The sequence below is a fragment of the Pezoporus flaviventris genome, unplaced genomic scaffold (genome assembly GCF_033815535.1).
Source record: "Pezoporus flaviventris isolate CSIRO_AGI_PZ_B2104156 unplaced genomic scaffold, CSIRO_AGI_Pfla_v1 ptg000008l, whole genome shotgun sequence".
Lineage (NCBI taxonomy): Eukaryota > Metazoa > Chordata > Aves > Psittaciformes > Psittacidae > Pezoporus > Pezoporus flaviventris.
Genome location: NW_026892556.1, coordinates 2,207,134 through 2,231,065, shown reverse-complemented (window position 1 = coordinate 2,231,065; position 23,932 = coordinate 2,207,134). Strand labels below are relative to the sequence as shown.

Sequence of the window (23,932 nt, the reverse complement as noted above, 5' to 3'; positions counted from 1 at the left end):
TTATGGCTTCCTAATGCATACTATGTAAATTGACATACCAGTGTCTGACCCTAGAGTGGAATAGTTCAGAATGGGAAATAGGAGAGAGAGGTTTCTGATTGCATTGCTTCATGAAAAATCCTTTGTAATAGCTGTATGTACTTTACAAGGATTCTAACATTAAAGGTTTAAGCTAAACTATGCTCCATATTAGGGATGAGAGCTAGACCAGAGTTTCTGGCTCTTCCCAAGGACATATTCCATTGATAGCAGGTTTCTTTCAGGCTACAAAAAGTCAAGTTCATGTGTTGCACTGAGTCTGCAGTCACACAATACAGATGAACTCAGCTACTGGTATTCAGCCCTGCAGTTTGCCTCTACAACAGGGGGTGGGAGGGTGATCAGGGAGGACAACACAGACCGGAGGTGAATCAGAGGTTGCTATTTCCTCCTTAGATTGAAACAAGATGTGTGACATGGCCTCTCCCTCTCTGAAGACATGAATGCACATTATCAAGGTTGTAGCAGCAATGATAGTGGGACAGGATTGACAGGGAGGGAGGAGAGGCATGAGGCAAAGGCAGGGGTGGGGAAAGAAGATGACTTGACCAAATGCAGTTCTTGTTTTTTCTCTTCATGAAACCCTGATATCCACGAGGTTATTTTGCAGACATCCCTTCCCTGGGACAGTGCCGCACCTGAGCTTGATCCCGTGAGCATGTGGATCAATGGAGAAACCGTTCCTTTGGATTTTCCCATAGTTGCTTTCCAGTGCAGCATCTCAATTCAAGTGTGTCTGCATGTTCTTTGTCAGGAGATGCTTCTGGTGTTTATAGAGCTGTGCAGAACCCAGCAGGGTGGGAGCCAGGCCTACAGGCATCACCAGAACACCAGTGAGCTTACCCAGGCTGCATTGTCAGAGTTCCAGTTCTCCTTGATTCTCTCAGAAACAGCTCAAATCAAGGCTTTTTTCAAGAGCTCATGCTAAGAAAAAGCTCAAAATCCAACAGTGCGAAGAAATGAAACCCAAAAGACTCCTAAATGCAAAAGTGCTTTTCCTCAGGGAGATACCAGTCTTGCTGCCATCAGTGGAACCAGCAGTTTGCCCTAAACTTGATACTGCACCGACCTCTCTGGGGGGCACAGAACCTTATCTGCCTGCAGATATAGCAGATATAGGAGTATTTGTTTTTCCTGGTACAAGCTTCTAAAAAGAAAGAACCAGCCCCTTGTGGAAATACGTTCACGTGAGCTGACAAGAGCCATCCTGTCTTTTCAGGTTTGAAGAAGTGGTGTTTGCAGTGCAGGAAGGTGATTCTTGCCTCCCGGGATCTCTTTCTCTTGGGGTTGCAGAAGCAACAGCCAACTTCTTTTTAGCCTCAATTGGCTGAGGATAAAGAAAATTAAACTCTAGGAAGAAAATCAGGGAGGAAACAGAAAAGGGAGAATCAAAAAATCTTCATCTGAAAGAAAAGCTGAAACTTTTTAGAATAAAATGATATTCCCCTATTTAGATTTTCCAATTTCTGGGACTTTTGAGCTTTAAAAAAGTGCCTTTTCCTATTAAGGCAATTGCTTTCACTTTGCAGCAACGAGCAGAGTTCTCTTTCTAATGATGGCAGAAGCTGAGTGTCGCTGCCGAGTAGCTGGAGTGGGGCTCCGGCTCTCAGCGCGTCGCGAGCTCGATGTGATTTGAGATGCAGTTTGCTTTCCTCTAGCTCAGATCTCGGGGCTCCACCACAAACTGTACATGACACAACGAAATTAATATTTAAAAATAATTACTTGCTGCCTGAAGGTAAACAGAAAAAGGGTAAATAATTGATAGCCCTGGGACTGCCACGCTGGAAGTCTGCTGAGCGTTTATGATGTGCTGGGAAGGTTCAAAGGGATTGCTCGGCTGCTGCCTCTGAAGGAGGGGTTTTGCTAATCAGTCCAGGGCTTGTTTTGTCAGCCAGCAATGGATGCGGAGTTTGAAGCGCTGGAACAGAATGCCAGCTTCATTTAGGCGAATCTCGAACTTAATTTGCGAACTTTCCTTCCAGGATTTGCATTGTAAATGATAAGGTGATTTTCATATATATAATATTTTTTTTCTTTATCCCGTCAACATCTGAAGGGAAATTTCATGTGGTCTGCTGCCAAGAACGCAGAGGAACTTGCATTTAAGGAGTGCTTACATAACGTGCCACCCTGTGACAGTACCTGTCTGCAGAGCTTGCTGATGCCTTGGCACTTGGCAGCTATTCACGTTTCAGGGGTAAATAGCCCTCCTATAGCCCAACAACACGATAACCAGCGTTCAAAGTGGCAGATGACCATAAAGAAAGGTCAGTGACTTCACACTGTTTCATTTCCCCACCGCCACCCCAGTCAGAAAACTTCGTGCACTGATTACTGCATTAAAGCAGGGGAGGGTCAGAATTCCTGGCTCCACACAGGATTTGTCGGTTTTCTGGTGTTAAAGCAAAGGATAAGAAAATCCTCTGGCAGCAGATGTGGAGAGTCTATAGCAGCAGATCTACAGGGTATTTAAATAAGGTGCCATACACACCCATGGGGCAGAGACTGTTAGATAAAACTTCTTAAAGGAGAAGAAAACCCAAGCAGATCGTAGGATCTATCAGCAATGCCAGCTGATGAGTGATTCCCACAGTGTGATTGCAATGACTATTTTACTTAGGATTAGAACACGGATTCTTGTCTTTGTGCCCAGTCAGACCTTCATAATGGGACGTACTTTAACCCCTAGCTCTGCATCTCACTTGATTTTCATTGCTTGAAAAAGCAGTCTAAGCTCTCATTTGGATTTTACAAGGGTATGATCAAATACCACGCTAAGGTGTACAAGCATGGGTGTCGTCTGAAGACACAGTAATTCTTACACTCTATTGAACAGCAGTAAGGCTTTTAGTAGACTCCCAGAGACTATTTTTCCAGCTGATGTGCATGTGGAAGTGAACAGGAAGAACGACTCACTAGAAAACATGATGTGCAAAGAGGGACAGGCTGAGGTATGTTCTGTTCAGTCTGGAGAAGACAAATGGGAGATGGTAGAGCAGGCATTACATATGTAAAATGTTGCAGCAAAGAGGAGGGAATACTTGGTTCTCCCATATGTTTCTTATAATGGCTTAAACTGGGCTCTAGAGGGGGAAGAAAGGGAAATGCTTCTGATGGCAGAGATAGGTCACAGTCAGAGCAGATTGCTGGCGGGGGCTGTGGGGTCTCTGTCACTGGGGATTAACAACATGTCAAACAAATTCTGTAAGGGATGATTTTCAGAGTACCTCAGCCCTGTCTCTTCCAGACCTGGCAGTCCAGGGCTAAATAATAGAGACACAAAGAAGCTGAGCACTGAGTCTCGAGCAGGATGTGTGCGCCTGTGTATATTGGCCCCAAGCTCAATGTTTGTGTGAAACATAAACACATTTGAGGGTGCTGAGGCGCTGGCACAGGGTGCCCAGAGAAGCTGTGGCTGCCCCATCCCTGGCAGTGCTCAAGGCCAGGTTGGACACAGGGGCTTGGAGCAAGCTGCTTTCGTGAAGGGTGCCCCTGGATGAGCTCTGAGGTGCCTTCCAACCCAAACCAGTCTGGAATTCTATGATCTCAAGGGAAAGGAGGTTGCCAGTTTTCGTGTTTTATAACTGCTGTTGCAGCATTTGGATGTTCCTGTATGTCCTAGCTCCACAGGTCCTTACTTACCAAAGAATCCCTGTTCTCACTGATAGAAATACTACAATTTCTTGTCCTCTTGATTTCAGAGGAAGGCCTAAACGTGTGGCTGGCTGCAGGCAAGAGGCTCAGAAAGCAGAAGGCAGCGCATCTCTTTCATTGTCTCATTGCTGGGGCAGGGAACTCCTGCTTTTTTCATGCTTGGGGTTCCCAATGCAAGAAAAGGCAAAACAGAAAAAGAAGCAAAAGAAAGAAGTGTGCTCTGAACTCTGTTCCAGCATTCAGGTCACCACCCTTCTCCTTTCTTCCCCACACCCAGGACCACACACTTGCACTCGCACCTCCAGGCATGCCTGTCTGCCTGCCAGCGCCGCGGAGGTTACCGATCTCATCGCACCTCTGCTTATCTCTCAAAGGGAAATGTCCTAAAAGAAACCCCAAGAGCTCGGGGCTGCAACCCCAGGCCCTGCCACGGAGCACGGCCACACTGAGCTGTGCCCAGGCTGGGGAAAGAAGCATCTGAGGCTGCAGGAAACAAGTTCTTGTTGGGAAAGCAGCCGATGGGTTTTATAGGAAGAAGCAGCAAAAGGCGAGTCAAAGTGTTTGCTGCTTCAAGGCGATGTGAAGCGTTGAAGCAGACTGGGGCATCTCTGGCCAGTGCAGGAATCATAGGGGGAAATGAATTTGTCTGATCTTTCTCTGACAAGGTTGGTTTATGTTGTTTGCAGGAGTGTTTGATGGGACCCAGGCCTTCGCCGTGTTACCAGCCTGAGGAACAGGAAAACAGGGGTTCTTTTCTTGAGCGCTGATGTGAGCAAGCACAGGACAGACCCAGCATCAGATTTCAGTATCTGCTGCCAGCCAGATGTCCGTGCAGGTGCTCTGGCCCTTCCGTTCTCTCTGAGAGCTTGCTGCTCTGAGTGGGATGTCAGGTTTTAGCTTATTCATCTTTTCTGTTTGATGTCTCTAGAAGAAAGTAGCCACCGCGGTGCTGAGAACTGCTGCTGAGTCAAACCAGAGAGGTTCAGCCTGCGTTTCAAACACCCGTAACACATCTGACAGACAAGGTTTGGCAGGTACTGAACAAGCTGAAGCTTCCCCAGGTGCCAGGATACAGTTTACATGTATTTCATAACACATTTTACCTCCCACATGGGCAGTACCCCCTCACTAAGAGCTGTAGCCCGCTGTAGCTCTAGCTCGTGGAATACTCTAAGTGCAAATAGAGCCACTTGGAATGGGACAAGAGGTTGCTGCCTCAAAGAGGATGTTTTCTCCTTCTGTTTTGCAGCAGTGAGGAATAATTCTCTGAGCTGGGCACTTAGTACTGGACGTGACTGATCCTTTATCAGCAAGTTCCCATCTGATCAATCTGCCGCATGGTGGAGGAAGAGCTTGGAAGGTTCCCTTTATTATAAAGTAGGTCTGGAATACAGGGACACTTTCCAACAGTTTCATGAACTGCTGAAATCCTTTCAGTCTGAAGTAGTAAGGGGATGTTCTTGTTCTCCAGCTCATAAATACAGGTATTTAAAATGCAGTCTTTTCTAGAAACTCACTCTCAACACTGTATTGAAGACGGCCTCTTATAAAGGATGTGCTCACTCATGGTAAAGTATTCCAGACCCAGAAGAAGTTATGCTTTTTATTTCAAAAGAAAAAGGAAAATCCTGGGAATAGCTGCTGGGCTACATTGGTTTGTCTCTAACAGGGAATAAATTGGCATTTCTACAAACAGGGAACGGTATTGCTAATGGGAATTTTGTTTGACTAGGGTTATAATTTGGTGCATGATGAGATTAGGCCCGTAGAAAGGACAGGAGTGGAAATAGCTGCTGAGCATTGATTGAATCAAAGACTCGAAGGTATCACCTTGAAGAGAACTTGCCTTGAAAACACTGAGGCTTTTGGAGGTGGATGCCAGAAGCTGTGAAGCCAGCCATCCCAGCTCAGCTTCCCAGAGAACGCACTAATACATGCAGTAAAGAGCTTCTGGTAGTGAAATACCCACTTGTGAACTGTTCATGGGTGTAAGAAAAACGGATCTGAGGTCTTGCCACCTGAGTTCCCTTCCTCTCCCTCAGTAGGTTATCAGCATGAAAACAGGAAATGAATTGGACACCATTAATAAAACATGAAGCCTTCGTGTTCAGGCTCTGTGCTCTGTCGTTCAAGTGGAGAAGACACTGTGTGAAGGAAACAGGGGAGTCAAATCCACAAGTTCATTTTACTCTTTTTAACTGCAGAGCAAACTTTGGCGCAGACTTGGAACTAACCCTCTCTTTTCTACCCCTGAATGGGTTGAAAAGCTTTTAAACCCTGGCACAGAAATCCTGACGGGTCGTTACTGAACTGCGAGTGGCCTTTGAGAACATGAAAGATTTCCCTAACAGATTTCACCCCTAAGATTGCCAATACCGGCTTTCCCTCACGTGTGTCTTTCACTGGGGTGCAGGTTTGTAGACCTTGGGTTTGTGCAGTTGCTTTTGGAGCTGTTTACGTGGCACAGTTGCTTTCCATTGTGATAGGTGCCCCTTTTTGCCAGTTGCTTGTGTTTGTGACTTTAGGAATGTCCCAAGATACGTCCCTTGAGCTCCTCTGGGGGCTCATTTTGCTCCAGGGGAATGTGTATTCACCTGTCTCATACTGATGGTTCCACTAAAGAACAAAGGCTTAACCTCAAAGACTAGAGGTCTATAGGAAGTAGACTGAAAGACCCCCCCAGCACCATCCCCTTTTCTGTCTGTATGTTAAAATCATCTCATGAAAGCTTATGGTCACAGCAGTATGCAGCCCAAGGATGAGAACTCACAAAGCTGTTATGAAAAAGTCATGGGAACAAAAGCAGAAGACCCGGTTCAGCCAGCCAAAGAGGCCTTCTGCAGCTATAATAAAGGCTTGTTTTGCTCTATGGGGGAGTTTAATTGCAAAATACTTAGCATAGGTGAATCATGAGGAGCCTAACCATAGGAAGAGGTTAACCACAGTTATAGGAAAGATTCATCTGAGGCTACAAGAAACAAGTTCTTGGTGGGAAGAAAGCAGAAGACTCTCCCCAGCTGTGGACAGGCCTGCTTCTGAAACTGCCTGAGTTGAGGCTCCAAAGCAGGAATTCTTCTCCTGACCTTGCTCTAGTGGAAGGTGTCCCTGCCCGTGGCAGGGGTTGGAACTGGATGAGCTTTAAGGTCCCTTCAACCCAAAGCAGGCTAAGATAATTCCTTAGGAAGCAGCCAGGTAGAAGGTCAGGTGGAAAGATAAGATGTTTATTGCTAGGGGGAATTTTTGTCAGGCAGTTGTGGCTGGAGCCACCAGTTCACCTCCCATGGGAGACGGTGCTTCGCTGTAAGGTCTGCCGCAAGTGTAACCCGGGGGTTAGGAGGACTTCCTGATATTTTACCAAATTCTTGGTGAGAAATAAATGTGGAATCCCTGCTTCCTGGGTCCCGTCAGGAGCTCCGGTCTGGTAGAGGCTTTAGGCCTCTGATTGTTTCTGTTCAGTCTCCTTTGAAAGAGCCTGTTTGTGAGATGTGCCTCTTGCTTAACTCCCAAAATGCAGAAGTAAAACCTCAGAGTGGGTGGGAAGCCTGGACAGTGAGAGAATCCCCATTCCCCAAGTTACAGAGTCGGTGTTAGAGTTCAACTCGATTAAACCCCGTTTTCTTGGCTGCCACGGACCAGTTTGACGGTAGGAAATTGGATTTGACTCATGACAATAGAGAGGGGCATTTTGGTAAATGTACATTTCCAGCCAAAATCATTAGTTCAACTAACAGAGAAGGATTTTGTTTTCATTGACATTTATGGTACCATTTGGTTCAGTTCTTCCTGCTGTCTGGCTCTGTCCGCAGCAAGCACAGCCAAGCTCTAATTCTCAGCTGTTTGAAGTTACTCAGTCTCATGAGAGAGATGCCAGGCAATTCGTTGGATGATATTCAAAGTATTAGGGAGGTTCATTCTAATTGCACAGAAGGATCTATATTAGCATTTCTGGTTTAACACATTTTATGTTGCTCGGGGTTTAGGTCGTATGAGTTGCTTTTCTACATGAGTTCATTTCTGTTGATGGAATATCTAAATGTGAAATACTAAAACTACTTTACAACCAGGTCAAATGCTGAAGAATTTAGAATCCTTTGGTTGCGTTAGAGTATTTTGGGAAGCATTCTGAGCCCTCAGAATGACAACCTGATAAAGAAACCCCAAATCATTGAAGCTGTTCTTTGCATAGGTTTGTGTTGAAAGGGACCTTAAAGTTCATCCAGTTCCAACCCCCTGCCACGGGCAGGGACGCCTTCCACTATCACAGGGCAGAAGTTCTGCTTAAGATCTCATCTAAATCTACCTTCTTCCAGTTTTCCCTCAGAAGGATTTGCCTGAAAATGCCTGTTTCCAGCGTTCCCATCCAGCTGTAGCCACTACTTAAACATGGGCCATGGCAGCACCTGAAACCACCCAGGATGCTCAGGATAGTCCTGGGGGTGCTGCACACAGCGTGGGTGCTGGAAGCCACAGAGCAGCCCCACTCCAGTGCTGGGAGCATGTGCAGGGGCTGCACAGCCCAAAGGCTTGGGATTGAGTAGGGGATCCATGGCAAGGGAGGAAAGCCAGTGAAGGGGCCCATTCTCTCTGTTGGTCTTGGGTGTGCTTCTTAGCACCGACTTGTGTGGCTTCCATCTGAGCAGAGCCTTGTACTCTGGGGGATACAGCACCTTGTAAATGAAAGAAATAGATGAAAATGCTGGAGACTGAGAAACACTGCTCTGAAAAACCTCTTTTGGATAAATCCTTCCTTTCAGGAGCCACCTTCTCTTTGCATTGTGAGGTTGTTGGGAATATAAACAGGAGACTTCTGAGAAGAGTGAAGAAGAATGCAGCTGAAGCCTTGCTGTTTGGGCTCAGTGGAGTGGACATCTGAGTGACCCTGGTCAATTGAGTGAACCATAGAATCATAGGATACCAGGTTGGAAATCTAACTGGATGTGTTCATAAGCGTGGGTGCCTTAATGGGGTTGAGGGCATGTGGGACTGAGCATTGTTCAATAAGAACAGGAGTCACTTCACTTAGATTAAAATACAACAGCACCTGGAGCTGGCTGCAAATGCATTTATCCTGGAGAAGGGGATAGTTGGGAATAGCCTTTCTTACCCCATCAGAGTGTTTCTAAATAGCACACCTCTGTTCTTTCTGAAATACCAGTATGTTAAATGTCCAGACTGTACTTGCTAAAGATGATGCCCCTGTTACATTACTTGTGCCCACTTATTTTCCAGGTGTGGAGCTATTTGGAAACCAGTAGCGGATCACTAACCAGCAGCTGGGAAAGACCACTCCCCCCTGCCAAAGGGTCTGAGCCAGGCTGTCCTGCTGCAGCCATTCGTTACAGCTCTCCTGCTCACACTGCACCTGATTTCCTTGGACCTGTGAGTAGGTTTGCAGCCTCTCCCACTAGGAGCCTGGTTTGTGCCAGTCGTTTTTCATCGGGTTCCTTTTCTTTTTGCATCCAGCCTAAACTTTTCCTTCCCTAGCTCCAGGTCAGTGCTTCTCCTGCTGGTGTCTCCTGCCCCTCCCTCTCCTCATCCTGCTGCTCATCCCCATTAACTGCAAGGTAATTACAGACTGAGCCTGTCCCCTGAGTCTTTGTTTCTCCAGACTATGGCTTAAACCCTACCCTCCTGCAGCGAACCCTTCTGAGATCCTCAGGTTTGGTCCTTTTGGGGCTGCTCTTGCTGTTGTATCTGGTTCTCAGCACAAGGTTCTTTGATGTTATAATGTTGTAATGGCAGGAGACCCTGGTTAAGCAAAAACAGAACCGGCCTCCTTCCCTCCCTCCCTCTGGGGGTTGCAGGTTATTAACTGAGCTTTGCTCAGCTGAGCAGCATGGAACCGTCAGGTCTCTGCCCGCATTCCTGTCTCGCAGCTTCAAAGTTCTCTTACCATTTAAAAAAGCAGGAACAAGGCAGCTTACATGGTCCCAGCAGATCCTCGTCCTGGCATGGCTGCTGATCTTTTGAAGTTGGAGGCTCCCAAAATCCTGCTGTCCATGTCTGTTCCCTCAAGAGGAACAGGTCTGGAAACTAGATCCTCTGTGGGGTCAGTCTGCACCCCGCTGCTGGCTTGACAAAGCCAGCTCCAAGGGGCAAGCAGCCCCTGACACCCATGGCCCCACCAGGGAATCCTTGCTGTTAGCCCCAATCCCTGCCTGCTTGCCAGCCTTCACCCCTGCTTTGCCCTATGAGACTTTTTTGTTTAGTGTTGCCTGCTTTAAGTTCATTATGCAGCATTACATCAACTGGCTTATTGTGATAGAAGTTCATTCTATCATCTGCAAAATCAGTGTCTGGAGTGAAGAAGTCTTTTGCACTTGCTTGGCACAACCTACTTTTAATAAGCCCCTGCTACACAGCAGTTGTTGGACCTTGCTCCCAGGTGTTTCATACTCTTCACTGTGTTGTGTGGAGCTGATACCAGGTCAAATGCTTCACAGTTTCTTGCTTCTCCCTTTCCTGGTCATCCTGAAAAGCAGCAAAGTTGCTTCATGTGCTCACTGCTGGGAATCCTGCCAGAGCATCATCCCCATCCCATGCTCTCCCTTTTGGTATGTGGACTACTCTTGAAGCTACACTGACGACAGGCACCAGGTCTGTGTCACCTTTCAGCCCTGTAGAAGGGACAGGCAGCAGTATCGGAGCCAGGCAAAGAGGCTGATGCTTTAGAACCAGGTCGGTTGGTTTGGGATCTTTCCATTTGAAGGCCTCTGGCACATTAAGAGCCCTCCCCTGAGTTTTTCATCCTCTTTCAAGCTGCTGTAATAAACCTCTTTTTCAGTTGGCTCAGCTCGCAGTCTGTGGTAGGTCTCTTGCACTGTGCACATGCGTGCCCTGAGACATTGAGCATCACCAGACTCAGCTCACACACACACTGCACAGGAGCTGCTGGCCTGCAGCGTGCTGTGGAGTTGAGTGGGTCTGCCAGCAGCATCTGAATGACCAAAAGCTTTGTGTCACATACGCAACCTGCCCTGCACCCTGCTCTGCTCTGTGCAGCACCTACCATTTGTCTCCAGCAAAGCAGACTGCAGTAAGGCTTGGGAGTGCATTTTATGTTGTGCACAGCACATACTGGGTGCAGTCCAAGTCTTCTACAGCTGTAGCATAACCAAGGGAGGAAATACGAGAGGCTACATCTCCCTGAGCAACAGCACCACTTACAGCCTGGTCTCAGATGCCAGCCTGGGGCCGGAGCCACAGAGCAGCAGCCTGCCAGCACCAGGGAGGAGGCTGGTATCTGCTTTTCTCTGTGCCTCAGGATTAGTCCACTGCAGCTGAGCATGTGCAGTGGCATCTGTGGCCTGCACCAGTCTGTGCTGATGATGGTCTCTGCTGAATGGCTCTTCTTGCCTGGGGGTGCCTGGGACATTCAGCTCAGGAGGGTGCCTGTGCCCTGGGTGGAGGCTACAGAGTGGAACAATAAGTTGAGATACAGCTTAAAAACATCTTGGGAAGCTTCTGTCTGCTGCAACAAAGAAGGTGCCTAACAAAGAGGAGAGAACCATTGCTGATGCCTTGGTTTGCCATGGTCTAGGACAGTGGCCTGCCCGGCAGTTACCTGGGCACCATTTGAGGGTCAGAATTCAGCCTCTTCCAGACTATCCCAGCAGCAGAAAGTATCTGAAGAATCCCACAGACTCACACCCAACTTTCAAGGCCAGCATTTCTCCCAGCATACACAACCCTGCCCAGGAGGCTGCAGGGCTGCATTATCTGGAGTTGGAATCTGGACATGAGGAGGCAGGTGCTGGAGAAAACAGGCAGGCACATGAGCAGTCAAAGGCAAGAGCGTTTCAGGTCTGCACACTCAGCATATTGCATCCCATCCAAGCAGAGCTGGGATGTTGAAGAAGGAAGACAGGGAACAACGGGGGATGCGTTGCAGGAATCTGCCAGGCTGAGCATCAGGAGTAAGGCAGTATCAGTGCTCTGTCAGGCATGGGAACTGCTTGAGGTGAGACTGGAGGATCAAGAGGAAAATTACAGTGGAAAAAACAAAGTCTATTGGACTGCCATTGCTTGGGGCTCTGATGAGAGACCCTCTGGCCCCTCAGTGTGTTTGCACCGTTGCTGGAGGCACACAAGTCCCAACAAGGGAGGCTGATAGCAGGGCATTCAGGGCAGTCCCTCTCCAGGGCAGCTGATCCTCATGGGTCCCCATGTCCTCAGTGGGCTCACAGTGGCCACCACAGCAGCCCCACTCCTGTGCTACCCTGCCTGGGAGAGGACAAACCAAACCCAAGTGCTATGGAATGCCACGCAGCAAGGGATGCAGCCAGCGCAGGTGGGTGTTCCAAGAGGGGAGCACCCCAGAGCAGAGGGGATGTCCCCATGGGGTGCCTGGAGAGCTCGGGTTAGCACCCTGTTGGGCCTTTCCTTTATATGAGTGTGAATCCTCCAGATGGAGTTCTGGCACAGAGAAAGCTGATGCTATTTAAATGGAGGGTTTAAGGGCTGCCCTGCTCCAGGAATGGGCTCAGGCTATGGTTAAGTCAGCATCAGGTTAGCAGCAGAAGAGATGGTGCCTGTGCTGGGAAGCACTGCCAGCACAAAGCTCTTAATAGTCTTTCAATGTCTGCAAGGCCTTAAAATCAATCAAAGGATTAATGAAACAAAGCTGGTTTTATGATGCATGATCCAGCTTTGTGCAATTGGATCTAAGTTTGCTTAGGCCCTTCTTTGTGGCTGGGCTTGCTGGTGTGCTGCCTGCAGCCTGGCAGCCTGAGGAGGAGCAGGGCTCCCACCGCTGCCACGGGAGGGATGCCAAGGAGCACAGCTCAGCACTGCTTATGCAAGCCAGTCACTTCCCTCCCACTTAATTCAGCATTTCTCCTTGCAGAAGCTCACTGAAGTCAGGCACTGACCTCTTCTCACCAGCTCTGTGTGGCTTCTGTGACATCTTCTTCCAAGGAACAGGTATTTGGTGTGGTTTCCCTTGTCTCTTACAGTAGTGGCTCCTGGATGTGGGTGCTCAGGTCTGAGCTGGAGCCTGGGAGCAGATACACCCTTCTGCTATACACCCTAGCGAGCCTCGTCCTCAGAGGACCACCTTTGGGATGTCACCAGTGAGGGAGATGACAAGTCTTGCTCAACCACACACTCTGTCTCCTGGCATTTTCATCCACAGTTCATTTAACAGTGATGACAACAGGAGCAATCCACCTGTCTGACACCAGGCAACATCCCTGTTCCAAACCAGGTGCCAGGAGTGTTTAGCCTTTGCCCAAGCAGTTTGCTTTCTCTCAGGCTGAAAGTTACTCCTAGTGACAGTGTGTGCATGAGAGCTCTTGTCAGGTCCCTGATCCTGTCTGAATTACCCCGAACACTCTGTGGCCACGCTGCACGGACAGACCTGGATGTTCCCGTTGTACCTGCTAAGCAGTCGCAGTGCCAACGTGATGCGAGGAATAATGAATTCTCCCCTCCAGAACCAAGAAATCTGAGTGTTCTGGCAAAATTCTCCTTTGCCCCACTTTTTTGCAGGCTCGCTTCACACTCTGTGGCCAGGTTGGTTCAGTCCAGCGACGCAGAGGTCGTGATGCGACATAACGCGAAGTGATACCTGGCTGCTGGATTATCCCGCTCCCTGGTATCTGCATTGACTCCAGAGCCTCAGAGCTTTAGGCCTGTCAGCCACCAGGAGTGCAGCTATGCAAATCTGCTGCAAGAAAATGAGGTCTATAAATAAGAGACACCTTGGGCCTCCACATCAGTGCAAGGTAATCCATTGTCTTGCTTGAAATGTAGCTGGCTCTGTCTCATGCTTCTGCATGGAAGTTACAAGGAAAGAAAAGTACTCAGGACAAAACCCAACCTTTACTTACCTGACCTAAAAAATGGAGTGGAGGGGGAATGTGTCTGGGCTGAAACTGGAACTGGTCTGCCAGGAAGCCAGCCCTTGGATTCCACTCTGTGCTGAGTGGTGCTGTAAGAAACACTTCTGCTTCTTCTGCCTTCTTTGCAGTGGTTGCCTGTCGCTTCCTTAAAAGCTTACCTATACTGTTTGCCCAGCAAGGATCTACTTTAGGTGTTAATGCTAACAAACAAACAAAAAGGTTTGTTAAAGCCCAGATGGTTCCTCAATTATACTGCCTTTAAATCTTTCTAAACTGAATGTATTGGCTCTTGGAGGGCACCTCTCTCCTGATCACTGCTTTGGGTGGCCCAGTATTCTTGGGAACAGAGGTCACAGAAATCAGGTGAAATTATTTAATTCTCTTTCTGTGCTGGTTGTTGAAGCATTTACACACCTGTAAAAATATTCAAAACTCTGCAAGAAGACTGAGGAAGGGTATAGAACAGCATCCATAGGAGGCACAGCTCCATAGGCTGTGGTTCCTCAGCATGGAAAGAGGTGACTGCAGGACAAAATGACAGCAGTCTCTGCAGTCGTGAGTAGCATGAAGAAATGACCCAGAGGTGATTTGCTTACTGACTCCGGTTCTTCAAACAGAGGAAGGTGGCTCTTGGCACAGTGTGTCATTAATCTGCAGGAATCTTTGCTGCAGAATGTGGGATGCTGAAGGTTTACATAAATTGAACAAAAATAAATAATAAACTGGGCACAGTCATGGAAGGGAAGAGAGAAACCTACCAGCTATTGGATAACAAACCTCACTTGTGTCGTGGGGCTCTGCATGCTGTCTGCTCTGGGACAGTGTTCTGGAGAGGCACTGCTGCAGGCTTTGTGCTGGTCTGACAGTCACCTCTGTTGCCGGACAGGGTATCATTGCTTTGACCTCCTATAGGCGTTTGATGTTACCTTCCTCTGCCTCTCTTCTCCCATGATTTCCATCCCCATCGCCTTTCTCTAAACCTCACAGGTTTAGTGTCACAATTAAGTTCTGCACTGAATATATTCTTGTTTTGAGAAGTGTCCAGACAATTCTTTGTGAAAGCGCCTTCTGGCTGCCTGTACAGCATTCTGAACAGGACAGGCCTTTAGAGAGGCTGGCAAGTCATATAAATAGTAAATAGATGGTTCTGAGAACTGAAGGTTCCCTGGGAAGCCTGAATCTCTAGTTCTGTAACAGCTTGGTTATCAAACAGATGATTTACATCTTATTAGGTATTTCTATCCGTTGATAGAAAAACGCTCTATTGCATAATCTTTCTTTTGCTCCTGATTCAGTTCTCACCGTTGCCACAAGTGCCTTTGGGCCCCTGGACCAGCCTGTTTAGGTAATGAGCTCGGAGCCAGTGGCACCTTGGGGTGCTCAGCCTGGGCCTTGCCAGAGCTGCCTGCCCCTGGGCCACTGCCAGCAGGCACTCGGCTGCACGCCCCAGGGACAGCTCCTGCCTGCTGGTGCAGCTCTGGAGCACCCACCTCGGGGCTCGGTGCCCACTGGGCTCAGTGCCAGCCACTTCTGAGGATGTTTTCCCAGCTTGGATGCAAAACTCAGTCGCTTCTGTTCCAGCATCAGTTGGTTCATTTTTGGTCAAGCTTGTCCCAAGGACAGAATCTGTTTTTCCTGCAGTTGCAGAACTTTGCAGTCCAGGTGCCTGCAGATGTTCAAACATGCAGGCACCAGGAAACGAGAGTGCCTGCAAACCTGAAGCTCACGTCATGTTTCTCTCCTCCTGTGTCCATTCCACTTTGCCAGCCTGTACATGGACTGCTCTGCTTCTGGAGGATGACCTGAAAACCAAGCAGTGCCCATAGTAATGCATCTGTTTGTTGATACAGATCCGCATCACCAAAGCAGCCTGAGAACTTTAATTACTCCAAAGCATCCCAGAATGCATTGCTTGGTATCAGTCACTGGGAATATATTATCCTTATATGTGAAACAAAGAACCTGGAAACTGTATTCAACAGGCAAGCAAAACAGGGAATATTTTAATCAGCAAAACCAGGGGAGAGTGTTGAGATGAGTGCAGAGAGCAGGGGAATACTGGACTCAATGCCTGATTCCTAATCCCTAAACTGTCTTGCTATAGTATTGGGAAAGCCAGGAGGAATAAACCTAATACCACAGCTTCTTGCCATCAAGAAACTGCGTATTAATACAGTAATGCTAAGGTAATTAACCAAATCAGACTGAGTCCACTGCTGAAAAGGATTTCTCCCCGGAGGGATAAGCAGATGTCTCAATCTAATTATACAAGTTATTTAATCAGAACCAGAGGTTGGGTATCTAATGAAAATACTACCTAATGTGGGGAGAGACATCGTAGCTCTGAAGCAGCGCAAGCAGACGGGGATACAGGCTTCCAAACTGGTGCAGTTTCTGATGCTCTTCTGCTTTATTTCTATACTTGACTCTAAGATCTCAGGATAGGAATGTGGGAAAAAGATCCCTTGTGACATTCTCCTCTGAAAGTCATCAGTGCTTCACGCACCATGCTGCTGACACAGGAACAAGCAGCTGTGTTTTGTCAGAGGCACTTGATAGCTCCAAGTGTTACTGGTTGTCAGCCTTGCTTCACCTGGGTAAAATCTGTAGCAGATGCTTTAAACCTGCCAGTTGTTCTGTGTGCATTTAGCTGATGGAGGGTGTGCAGCTGTTAACATCTGGAAAGCACTCACACTGCAGGCTTGCAGGAAGGGTGCTCACTGTGATCTCAGGGATGGGCAGAGCCCTGAACTTACGGTTCTTGTGATATACAGGTGTCTGAAATGCAAGTGGAGGATCACTCCCCACAGGAGCCCCTGCAGTGAAGACTCACAGGATGGAACACATGCATGCTTCAGCCCCAAGAGAGCAGAGGAGCTGAATTCCTTTCGTTTCACTATAATGGAAACCCAGGTACTCCTTAACAGTTGGCAATAACGTAGTTGCATGCGAGGACCTTTCCCACGTGCTTGAAGGTAGCTGCTCCCATGCAGTCTCGCAGGAGGAGCAAAAGGCTTCAGGCAGGACCATCCCTCTCTGTGCTGGCAGTGCTCACTCCAGCTTCCTGCCCATCTCTCTGTTTAGCACAGTCCATAGATGAGGGTCTTCTCCCTTGATTTCCTCCCGACATCTTTGTCTGCATCTCCACCTCTGCAGCTCGGTTCCTGATGCTGACCAAGGCGTGCTGCTCCTCTTGCCAGCCCCCTCCATTGCGGGGCCAGGCTGGCCAGCAGTGCTGTGTTGCCTAGTGATGCACTTCTGGCTGTCCCATCTCATTAAGCTGTTCAAGCTGCATGCATCCATGAAGAAGTCAGGAGGGAACGCCGGCCCTGGCTGCTTTAATTGGCTTCTTGCATGTGTGTGCACATGCATTGCAGATAGTGCTGGGTCTTCCCAAGCGATCACTGATGGGCAAGGAGTTAAAATGTACAGCTCTGTGGCCAGCTAGGAGCTGCTTTGGAAGCTTTGTTATTTACATATGTTTTTCTTGGTTAGTTTCAATGGATCTTAACTTTATATGTTGTCCAGTTTAAAGAAGTTTGTGTGTTTCCTCTGAATATGTATGAAGTGACAGTCGTGTAGAAAGACCAGGCAACCTTCATGCTCATTCTTCATTCTGAAGCATGGAGCATGTTTATAACAGCTGAACTGAAGAAATAATGGCATTTCTGAACGTGTACTTGTAGACAAATGGGTTGTGATATGCTGTGAGACTGAATGGAAGAGGGGAGGAAATGGAGTACGCAGGCCACTTGAGTCGATGCAGGTATCAGTTCCCCTCTTTAAGGCTCTGCTCTGCAGAGACGTGTTTGTACAGTGTAGCTTCTTTTTCTTCATGTAGGAATCTGCACACAAAAACTCATGGGCAAAAATACTCTGTTCTTGGACCCAGAACTGGTGGAACCACAAATTGAACCCAGATCAGGGCTGGTGCATCTTAATTCTTTTCTCCGTAAGCCTGTAGCTGTCCAGAAACAACTGAAGCTGAGGTGAGGCACAGCAGCCATTGGAAAGCTGACCCACCCTGGCTATTAAAGAATCCCACTGCGAGGTAGTGTTCATCCAGGGGGTTTAAACAGTCCTGAATTGCCCTGAAAGGGAATTTACCAGACAGTAGAAAAGGGATTGACAGAAAAGAAATAACGATGAAATGTTTAACCTGGTTTTCTTCACTTTCACACTTTGTTCTGTATTGTGACTTCTCTTTGAGTTCTTACTGAGAGCTCTTCTCTCTTTTTAGATCCACCTTGACTGACTGAAACAATCTGCCAGAGGCTTGCAGGAAGCTCTTGCCCTCCTCAATCCACTGCCTTTTCCCTGGGAAGGACAGACGTGCACATCAACAGATGAACCTGCATCTGAGCGCTTCCATGACGTGACCACCACCAGAGCATTACCACCTCTGTGGACTAAAGCAGGAGCAAAGCACCTCTCCTGCACTGCTGCTGAGTTTTGTTGATGAGTTCCTAGGAAATGGTGACCCAAATAAATGGGACTGGGAAGAAAAGTGTTCAGAGCAGTAAGAGGGAAGAGGGGACACATGACTGCGCCACGGCTTGAGAAAAACACTGCATCTCGAGGGCCTGTTGGCTGCAGTGGGAGTTTGTTGGCCCACGGTGCAGCTAAGCAGAATACAAGAAATACAAGCTGTGGCACAGATCAGAGCTCAGACGAGGCAGTCCTGTAAGCAGTCTGAGAAGTGCTGGGCCCTTGCCAACCGGCTACTTGCACCACAAGAGGAACAAAGGGAAATGTGACTTCGAACTATGCTGTCCTGTGTCCAGAAGACCAGTGGCGTTATTTTACGCTGTGTAAATAATACACTTCTTTTATCAGCTGTACCTATTCCACACCATGTGAACAAAAAACCAGCTGCTCAGGCACTGTAGAGAACGTGGCTTTATGGCATCAGACCCCATGCAAAGACATGTCTGTAGCGTTGCACCAGATGATGGCGTTTACCTTGTTCTTATAACAAAGCAGGATCAATTCCTGCCCTGTCAACTGCGCAGTCCAGTGTGACACAGGCAACCTGCGTTCAGTCCTCTGACTTCTTTGAACACAAATAGTGAGATTGTGGAACGGTTCTAAGATGTGCCCACTTAAAACCAGCCTTGTGGAGCTGTGACTTAATCCCTGCTTATGAAGATTTCTCATCTAGAAGCAAAACCGTAAGTGTTGGGAATGATCTGAAGCCTGTCATTTCAGATGGTGATGATCACCCTTTGCAAATCCAATTAATTAAAGTCTGTTCAGCTTGGAAAGTGAAAGTCTCAGGGTTGTTTGTTTAGAGGGAGCAGCAGGATGAATGTTTAAGGTAAGATACGGGAGCAAGGTTTTGATGGTAACTACAATATATGGCCACTGGGAGGATGGCCGCTCGGTCTGTTGTCCAGGACCAGCAGAAATCGTTCTCTCAGACAATGCATCTCCTTAAGGCAGGTGCTGATGGGGCAGAGGGATGGTGTTCAGAGGCATGGCCCTCCTGGCAGTGGCACCCCGTGTGGCCATACTCCAGGCTGAAAGCAGACGTGGAATTAATACCTCCTCCCGTCCAAGTCTGTGGAGAGCTTTTTACTGGCGTCAGTGGCAACAGGATCAGAGTAGAGTCTTAAGGCTCTTCCCCTGGAGCTTCGAGGAGTTTAATGGAATAACATCTAGGTTGTAATTAATTGGCTTCTGCTTCTCCTGCAGGAAAGAGTTAATGAAGGCAAAGCTTGTCTGGCCAAGGGGCTGGTACAGCTCCAGTAGAGCTATGACTCACAGATTGAAACTCCTGCCAAAGCACGGAGCAGGCTCCTCATCCTCAGCTCCTCCTATCCCAACAGGAATAGTGCGAAGGGGTCCAGCGTCACTTGAGGAAAGGTTTGTCCCTTACAGCCCTTGCTCTTCCCACTCAGTTCAGTACTGTTTGCATGCACAAGGAATCATTGTCTGTCATATAAGACTTCACACAGTTAGCTGTGTTATGTTGTGTCTATGATTTGGACACTCCCCCCCCCAGTAGTCTCATGAGGGCTCTCTACAGGGCTGAAGGAAGTAGAGGTTAGTAGAATAATTTAAATGGGTAAGGAGATGGCCAAAGGGAGGACAGAAACTAATAGACTGCTGGGAAGCAGCCCACAAGGAGAAGTTCCTGGGTGAGCTGATCAAAGATGAGTCTTGGAACTGACCAAGTCTGGTATTGTCATCGAGCTTGACTCAAGAAGAGGAGTGGAGAAAGGAAATTTGTTGGTGGCATCATCCTTATAAAACTGCCCACACTTGATGACATGCTGTCCTGGGCGTGCTCTTCCACGCCAGCTGCTCACCACTTCCCTGTCTCTGGAGAGAATGAGACCAGTGAAGAGCCACCAGCAGCATCACCTCTTCCTGCTGCTGAGTTTCAGCCTGCACTGCCAGGCCCCCATTCCTGGTGTGAGAAGAGCGCAGGCAGGGAGGAGCAGAGATGGGGAGGCTGGAGGCTGGTGCCTGCTTGCTGTTCTCCAGAAGCACGTGATCACCTCAGAGGTGGATGGCATTAAAAATGGATGTTTTCCTTCCCTCTGAACTCCTGTGCTCTGCCTCAGTTATCACAACAGGGCCAGTGATGAGTCACACCAAGTGCCAAGATTACGATAGCGTGACAGAGCAGGCAGAAGGCAGGGAGGGCTCTTGGCCTTGACGATGAGCTGAATGATACCACCTTGAATCCAGACTAGCAAAGCATGAATCTATGGGTTAGCACCAGGATAACAAATCAAAGCCTGAGGTGGAGAGTTTAAACAAGGCATAATTTGTAGTAACAACAAAATTACAGGGATTTGTCCCTTCCTCTCCCAGCCCTTGCACCTCAGCCTTGCCCCTTCTGCATCTGTATTGCTCAAAACAGCCCATTTTGGGGGAGCCAACATGGGAAGTGTGGCCTGTTGCTGTTGAAAGACCAGCCCTGGAACTGTGCATCATTGATCAGTGTGCAGTAGGGAGAATAAAGGGACACGCACGACCAGCTCCAGATCTCTTTGGGAAAGGAAAATAGGAGCCATTGTCCATGCAATTCCCTTTTCCAGCAATCAGACTGTGCAGATTGCCACGCTGACCGTAATCACCACTGATTTTGAGGGACAGGCACATGATTGCCCCTGAGTTTGACCAGCTCCAGGTGTGCTGATTCCTGAGATCCCGTTACTGCACTCCGGAGGAATAACGGCTGCTTCTCCTCCATGTTCCAGTTGGTGTTAGATTGACAAGATCAAGCGACAGCACAACCGTAGACACCTTTATCTGCTGTATGCATAATCTTTCTTGCTGAACCCCCGCCAAACTCATCCCCAGGTCTTATCTTTTCTGAACTGAGTATTTATTCATGTGGGGTTTTTATGTAAACTGCAAAGAGCCTCATTAAATGGAAACCTTAACTCAAAAGCCTCATTATTAAGGTGGAACAGAGCTCGGAATGCGCAGTGGAATTACCAAGCTTTTGTGTTATTTTGGGAAGAAATGCTTAGTGACTCAGGGACGTGATGCAGCCCAGTGCTGAGCCCTTCCTTTACCACCAGCCTCACTCAGGGGACAAGCTTGGCTCTAAGGTGAAGAGCTCTACAGGCTGTTATGCAGGACAGTGCTCCCTGGGGCTGAGCAGAAAGAAGCTGAGGGGACACTGGACCCTGCCCTATGCTAGCACACCAGGAAAGTCCTATTTGGCTTCTGGAGAAGGACTGGTCCAGGTGGGAAGATGGCTTGAGTGTACAGCTGTGCACTGGCTATTGCATCCCATTGGTGTCTGCAGCATCTTTGGAGCTGGCTGAGAACCCAGCAGCTTCAGAGAGGGTGAGCTTTTTGCAGGCAAAGCTCCACATCACTTGAATGCTGGCATTTGCTGAAGGCAAATACCAACGTTTCTGTGCTTCCATGTTCTCATTTCTATTAGAAATGCTAATGAAAGAGTTTGAAAGGAACGAGTTTGAAAGACACACTCATGGTGAAGAATGTGCAGGCAGTGAAGGTGTCTCTCTGCAGCTGGAAATGGCATTTTCACGTTCTTAGTGTGACTGAATCTAATACATGCTTTACCCAGCCATCAGAATTGTGAAACTGGTGCTTCATTAGACAAGTCAGAGCATTTCCTTCCTAATCAAAACCAAGGTAACATTAAAGAAGGTAACAAATCAGTGTCCAAACCCCACACTCCTCCTGGAGAATCCGCTTTTCAGGCGCAGCTTGTTTTCCATGGTAAAGAACAGCATTTCCTAATTCAAGCCCTTCAGCAACATTAACATGCTTGGTGCAGATCTACACCCTGTCATACTTCTTATCTCAAGGACAGCACCTCCGACAGCAAAATGCCACATCCATCACATGGGAATATTAATAAGTATCCATATTGAGTAGGAATAAAACGTGCGACCCACCAGCTTCGTGCCAAGCTTCCTGAAGCTACTACACACATCCCCAAACATGCGGTTCATTATGGTAGTGAGCAGATACCATGAACCTATACGGTATCTGTGGAAGAGGGTGAGGGAAGCCGAGAGGGACTTGAAGCACGGGGACACTGTGGTGCCATGCTCAAAATCACGCTGAGCCACTCATAGACTTGTACCTGTGCCTGTGTTCATGGCACAAACACTGCTGGAGGTGGCAGGGGTGAGGAAGGCTGCTATGTCATCGCTACCTCCTTCTGCCTCTCTTAATCTCACAGCTCGTGGTGCGTGTCTCTGGGTGCGTGCATGTGTATGTTTCACTTCCCTTTGTTTTGCTTGGTACTTTTGATCCCCTGGGGCATATCTCTGAGCTGAAGAACTTTAGAGCTGATACAGCTTTTTAAAGTGGGGATTATGTAAATGCATATTACAGAGCTTTCATAAATAGGGATTATTTGCCGAATACATTTGAGTGCTTCCTCTGGAGACATTAAGGGCTGTTGTGTAAATAGGAATTTAGTGACTGCCTAAGCTAAATTTCCTTGATTCAATAAAAGATCACAAGAGCATCTTTTTTGCATTCATTTGGGCCTTGTGAGAACGTATTGCTGGACATCTTTCAAATAATCACAAGACCATGCACAACTGAGGGCAGTCCTCGCGCTGTGGTGCTAACTGTTCTCCATGATTCATTCCATTGCTCTTCCTCTCTAGTTTGTGGTTAAAATCACTGCTGTCCCAGCCACAAACTTGTTCACTGGCCTTGGTTAAATTAGGGATTTTGCAAGTTTAAATGAGCAAAGCAAAAAGGACATTTTGCCACAAGACAGAGCCATCCCAGCATCAACCGTCTGTGCGAGAGGAGGGGCGTTGAGACAAAATGCTAAGGATTTGGAGAGATGCTGCCTCTCCTCAGGGGATTTTCACGCTTTTACTCTGAGAAGGCTTGACTCTTAGACTCCTCTCATCTTCCAGGGCATGCAGTTGCAGGGTGAGAACCTCTCACTACATCTGGTGTTTGGCAATTGCTGTATCTCCTGGACCCACAGCTCACAGAAGCCAGCTCATCCTCTTCTCAAGTTGATTTGTGTCTTGGGGAGGACTCTTGTTGATCTGGGGGTAGATGCAGCAATGTCTTTGTTGGTTTGCCTTGAAGACAAAGCACTCCTAACCCCAGGGTGGGTTAAAGCCCCTGCAGCCCATGTGAACTTCCTGGGTCAGCTGGGATTTGTCCAGCGAGCGAGGACATGACATTGCACACTCCCTTCCCAAGGTGTTAGTAGACCTGTCATTGTGCAGGGTAACTCCAGAACAGCTTTCCAGTCTGCACCAGTGTGAAGAGCAGGCTGGTGCTGTTCAACCCCAGGAAAACTGCTCCGGTGCATGGATTCTCCTGCTGGCACTGCAGTGTTCAGCATGGTCTCCTATGTGTATCACACACAGGAGCTGAACCTAGACCAGGAGGGGAGTGGCAGGGGACCTGGAATTCACATTTCTAGTGGAAAACTGGTGGGGGAGATTCCTCCATCCCCTTTGAGACAGGCTTCCAGCCATGGTGCCCTGACACAACACAGCCCCTTGTCACAGAGCAGTCCCATGCAGCGGCAACCCTGAGCATCCCCATTCCCTGGACATGCTCAGGGGAGCACAGCGCATGCTGCATCCCTGCAGGGATTCAGGCTCCGCTTCCCTACGTGCCGAGCTTGCCTCGTTACTTCAGTCCTCCCACCAGCCTCGGATCCAGCTGCATTAGGCAGGTTTTGATGCTGTCACAATCACACAGAGAATGAATCACATCGAACATTGCCCATGGGGTTGTTTATTCCTTGAAGAGAGAATGGACTGCATGCCAATATTCCTGGGAAGGCATAATGAAGGAACTAGCTTTTGCTAGGAAACCTGGATGCCCTCCTGCAGGGATTTGCTGGATGGCACAGCTCTGGCAAAATAATAGTACATAGAATACAAGTCATTTTTACATGGAATGTCATC

General features: G+C 48.1%; 1 long non-coding RNA gene across 1 annotated transcript; it reads left to right on the top strand.

The window, feature by feature from the left end:
• The first annotated feature begins 9,831 nt into the window (after positions 1–9,831).
• LOC133267552 (uncharacterized) lies at positions 9,832–16,343 on the top strand. The gene is made up of 3 exons (XR_009742798.1): positions 9,832–12,618; positions 13,186–13,421; positions 16,313–16,343. It is a non-coding gene; the product is annotated as an uncharacterized LOC133267552 (long non-coding RNA).
• The last annotated feature ends 7,589 nt before the right edge of the window (positions 16,344–23,932 follow it).